The sequence below is a fragment of the Macaca thibetana genome, chromosome 4 (genome assembly GCF_024542745.1).
Source record: "Macaca thibetana thibetana isolate TM-01 chromosome 4, ASM2454274v1, whole genome shotgun sequence".
NCBI lineage: Eukaryota > Metazoa > Chordata > Mammalia > Primates > Cercopithecidae > Macaca > Macaca thibetana.
The window spans coordinates 54,364,119-54,370,118 of NC_065581.1; positions in this window are offsets into that span (position 1 = coordinate 54,364,119).

The window sequence follows — 6,000 nt, forward strand, 5'->3', positions numbered from 1 at the left end:
TAAGGTATGTTAAAATTGATAATACATTTTTTAAAGAATCCAGCAGTCATATATATACACACACACATATATATACACACATATATATACACACATATATACATATATATATGTGTGTATCCTATCCTCAGAACAGATAAATTACTATTTTTTTAGTGAAAGACTTCCCAGAGCCTTTAGGTGCTATTCTGCGTTGTTGATCTCTAAGCCAAGGATAAATTTGCAGTCTTTTTTCATACATATTTGATCATAAAACTTAATTTTATGGGACTGTCATGTGGCCCAAGTATTCTACAGAATAACCTTGGAAAATGCACATAGGAATTCTTAGTTTTGTCTTAATTGTTCATAAAAGTCAGTCATAAGCAAAGTAAAGCAATTTGCCCAAGAATACAGGAATTGTGGCTGTTATGAAATTGGGTTGGAATTCCAGAATACTGTCTCCTAACAGGAATCAGTGGAGTGTTTCACAGAGTATAATGCACTGATCACTAAATTTAGGGAAATATCCACGGATAAATACACTTGGTTAAATCCAAAAATGTGGAGGAAGAAAGCATTGGTAATCTTAAAAGAAGAATACCAATGTTAAGATAGAATCAATGATCATAAAAATACATAGTAATCATAAAAATTGGGAGATCATAAAGAGATTAAGGGAGTAATTAATGGGGGTTAGCCTTATTTTCATAAAGAGCCTTTCACACTACTTCCCTTAATGTTCACATTTTATATAAAGTATAGTATGTTATCAGCCTATCCTTTATAAAAACAAGCCATTCGATGATTATGGTCTAATTTCTAGCTCCTGTGAAAATTAAGTCCCAATTAATGGAAAATTGAATAGAACAAAACAAAATTTTATAATATCATTATTAAATTATCATTATTAAAAATAAGCAGTCTAGTTAATGATGTATTCTTTTGTATTCAAAGTTTAGTGTTAACCCCAAAAGTAATGGCAACAAAAGCCAAAATTGACAAATGGGATCTAGTTAAACTAAAGACCTTCTGCACAGCAAAAGAAACTATCATCATAGTGAACAGCCAACCTATAGAATGGGAGAAAATTTTTGCACTCTATCCATCTGACAAAGGGCTAATATCTAGAATCCACAAAGAACTTAAACAAATTTACAAGAAAACAACAAACAACTCCATCAAAAAGTGGGCAAAAGATATGAACAGACACTTCTCAAAAGAAGACATTTATGCAACCAACGAACTTGAAAAAATGCACATCAAACTTGAAAAAATGCACATCATCAGTGATCATTAGAGAAATGCAAATCGAAACCACAATGAGATACCATCTAATGCCAGTTAGAATGGCAATCATTAAAAAGTCAGGAAACAACAGATGCTGGAGAGGATGTGGAAAAATAGGAATGCTTTTACACCGTTGGTGGGACTGTAAACTAGTTCAACCATTGTGGAAGACAGTGTGGCGATTCCTCAAGGATCTAGAACTAGAAATACTATTTGACCCAGCAATCCCATTACTGGCTATATACCCAAAGGATTATAAATCATTCTACTATAAAGACACATGCACACATATGTTTATTGTGGCACTATTCACAATAGTAAAAACTTGGAACCCAAATGTCCATCAGTGATAGACTGGATAAAGAAAATATGGCACATATACACCATGGAATACTATGCAGCCATATAAAAGGATGAGTTCATGTCCTTTGCAGGGACATGGATGAAGCTGGAAACCATCATTCTCAGCAAACTCTCACAAGAATAGAAAACCAAACACCACATGTTCTCACTCATAAGTGGGAGTTGAACAATGAGAACACATGGACACAGGGAGAGGAAAACATTAATCAGCTACTATGACTGAGCTGCTAGGAACACACTATATAAATTACCATCTTTTCCCCTCAAATTGCTCACAAGTCAGTCGTGGAGACAAATGAATGATGACTACAGAATCAGAAAAAGGTAAGTAGTATTTTGTTATAATGCAAACACAGGGAATTGGCCTGAGGAAACTGGGGCAGTTTCAGTACAGGGGACAGTGCTTCTGACTGGGTCCAGAAGGAGTTGGAGGAGTTTGCCAGGTGAAGCATGGGGACTCCAACAGAGTATGTTTCATCCTGGGAAGGGAATCTACAATGCATTATTGGGAGTCTGGAATTTTATGTTTGACTTTTATTTTCAGGAAAATCTTTTTAAAGTTACTTTTAAGTGTATTCATTCACCTTATCACTGGACACTGCTGTACAATTTCGGGGTCCACATTTTCAAATGCGTTTATTATCACAGGATACCAGGAAACACTTTAGCTATCTTTTGCCTTGCAGGAATTCAGGCCCAGAATGTGGAGAGAGATTCTAATTTCTAGATTATAATACAAGTTGGAAATTCAGGTTTTCGTGTGAAATGTTCTAATTTTTAAATGTTGGCAACTAATTTTTTTTCAACATTGTCCATGGTAACAAAACAAAAACACAGGTCACATGTTTGCAGCTCCTGCTCTTTGGATTTCAGTGTCATTAACAAGGTGTTTTCCACCCAGTGGCCGTGTATTTTTACTGCAGTTTGAAGGGCTTCAAGGGAATTTGCTTCTTGCAGTGTTAACCTTGAAACCCCCAACATATAAAGCCCACCAAAAAGGACAAGGGCCTAACGAGGAATTCAGCAGGAGACAAGAGGTGGTCTGGCCACTGGGTTGAGCTTGCACCACGGGGAAGCCGGTTCTGGAGCAGCGCAGGAAGGAGGGGTAAAGCCCATCAGAACCCAGGCATGGCGCTCTGCTTCGGGATATGTGGCTGAGCTTGTGGAAGGGGAACCGTCTCATAGCTCAAGCAAGGGTATCCGTGAGCAGTGGTTGAACACAGGATGTGTTTGACTGTGACATCAGGTGGCTGCCACCACAGCAGTGATTGTCATGGAGACTGAAATTTTTAGTTTTCTCTGCTGGGTTGTGAAAGTGATGCTTTTCTGAGTGAGAAAATCCTTTTGATTTGGCAAATTTGGGGGTCTGGATGAGGAGAGGGCTAAAGAGGGAGAAAATGGATTGTGGCAGAGGTTGCTAGTTGCTTCTCTTAACATCTGTTTTCCTTTTTTTCCTTAGTTATTAGCACTCCCCAGTTTTCAGCTGGGCACACAACCACCTCCAGGTGACTGTATCACTAATGCCTTTTAACGGGCAGAAGAAAACTAATTTTTAAAAAGTTCAACAGCACCATTAATTTCACCTATTTATATTTCAAATCAGCCATCACTGTGAAACCTCTAAGAAAGTCTAAAGGCATTAACTTGGTAATCCCCAAAACTAGAGTAGCAGAGCAAAAGAGTCAAAACCTCCTCCGGTATGAAGTTTGCAAAAATAATAGTTGACAGGTAAAATGTCACCCTTTTTAAAATTGTCTGAACAAAGAAGGCCATGATTCGTCTTATATCCAATAAAAAACATTTTGTAAAATTATGATACATAGTCTCCTCTGTAGGGAGGGTACAGGTAGGCTTGTAGAATTAGAGAGACATGGATTCCAATGAGGAAAGGAGATTACTTGACAAGAGAACAGACAGAATTAATAAGATTGGCTCTTGCCCCATCCTTGGTGGTTTAGGGCCATGGTTCTGAGAGAGTTCAAAGCTCTTGCATGAGGCAAATTGGTAAATATTCAACCTGACACTTCTTGCACAATCATCTTAAATTATAAAGCAGTAAAAAAAGCTAAGACTATTCCATTTTTGTGTCTTTTTGATGTTTTCCAAACTGAATTTTAACAGAAATGATAGCAAATGTGAACATTCAAAGTCAATCTCTATACCAATAGCACCCCTCAGCCCAGCTTCCTTCTCTGTCTATTTAGACTTGTTCTGATAGATATTTCAAGGGTGATCTCAATTGTACTCATGGAAAATAGCATTTCTGGAGAAGATTTCTACAAGGCTGAATTCTTCCTGTTGTCTAATTCTCCTACATATAGTATTTCCATGTATAGCAGCAACTTCGTCCACAGTTGGTCAGATAATTTTAAAAGCCACTTAAAGGTTTAACAGGAACACTTTTGGTCCCATCTGTGGGGGTGGGAGGGCTAGGCTTTAAGAACAGAATTAAACTCATATTTTGAAGTATAGTATGCAAATCAGGTTGCCAAAACAATTGTTTTTTATGACTCTTAGAAGAGATTTAAGATGGAGCCAAGAGTTGAGATGAAGGCTAAAGAGATCAGAGAATGAGAACTGAGGATTCCTAAGGTGAAAGTTTTTGGAGGATTGTGGCATTTTCCCATTCTTTTGCTGAAGGAAGAAGTGTGCTTCCCCTCTTCTTTTTTTTTTTTTTCTGTTTCCCATTACTTTATTTATTTATATATTTTAATTTTTTATTATACTTTAAGTTCTAGGGTACATGTGCACAACATGCAGGTTTGTTACATATGTATACATGTGCCATGATGGTATGCTGCACCCATCAACTCATCATTTACATTAGGTATATCTCCTAATGCTATCCCTCTCCCCTCCCCTTGCCCCACAACAGGCCCCAGTGTGTGATGTTCCCCTTCTGTGTCTAAGTGTTCTCATTGTTCAGTTCCCACCTATGAGTGAGAACATATGGTGTTTGGTTTTCTGTTCTTGTGACAGTTTGCTGAGAATGATGGTTTCCAGCTGCATCCATGTCCCTACAAAGGACATGAACTCATCCTTTTTTATGGCTGCATAGTATTCCATGGTGTATATGTGCCACATTTTCTTAATCCAGTCTGTCAGTGATGGATATTTGGGTTGGTTCCAAGTCTTTGCTATTGTGAATAGTGCCGCAATAAACATACGTGTGCATGTGTCTTTATAGCAGCATGATTTATAATCCTTTGGGTATATACCCAGTAATGGGATTGCTGGTTCAAATGGTATTTCTAGTTCTAGATCCTTGAGGAATCGCCACACTGTATTCCACAATGGTTGAACTAGTTTACAGTCCCATCAACAGTGTAAAAGTGTTCTTATTTCTCCACATCCTCTCCAGTGCCTGTTGTTTCCTGACTTTTTAATGATTGCCATTCTAACTGGTGTGAGATGGTATCTCATTGCAGTTTTGATTTGCATTTCTCTGATGACCAGTGATGATAAGCATTTTTACTTGTGTCTGTTGGCTGCATAAATGTCTTCTTTTGAGCAGTGTCTGTTCATATCCATTGCCCCCTTTCTGATGGGGTTGTTTTTTTCTTGTAAATTTGTTTGAGTTCCTTGTAGGTTCTGGATATTAGCCCTTTGTCAGACAAGTAGATTGCAAAAATGTTCTCCCATTCTGTAGGTTGCCTGTTCACTCTGATGGTAGTTTTTTACTGTGCAGAAGCTCTTTACTTTAATTAGACCCCATTTGTCAATTTTGGCTTTTGTTGCCATTGCTTTTGGTGTTTTTGACATGAAGTCCTTGCCCATGCCTATGTCCTGAATGATATTGCCTAGGTTTTCTTTTAGGGTTTTTATGGTTTTAGTTCTAACATTTAAGTCTCTAAGCCATCTTGAATTAATTTTTGTAAAAGGTGTAAAGAAGGGATCCAGGTTCGTTTTCTACATATGGCTAGCCAGTTTTCCCAGCAGCATTTATTAAAGAGAATCCTTTCCCCATTTCTTGTTTTTGTCAGGTTTGTCAAAGATCAGATTGTTATAGATGTGTGGTATTATTTCTGAAGGCTCTGTTCTGTTCCATTGGTCTATATCTCTGTTTCGGTATCGGTACCATGCTGTTTTGGTTACTATAGCCTTGTAGTATAGTTTGAAGTCAGGTAGTGTGATGCCTCCAGCTTTGTTCTTTTGGCTTAGGATTGTCTTGGCAATGCAGGCTCTTTTTTGGTTCCATATGAACTTTAAAGCAGTTTTTTTCCAATTCTGTGAAGAAAGTCATTGGTAGTTTAATGGGGATGGCATTGAATCTATAAATTACCTTGGGCAGTATGGCCATTTTCACAATATTGATTCTTCCTGTCCATGAGCATGGAATGTTCTTCCATTTGTTTGTGTCCTCTTTTA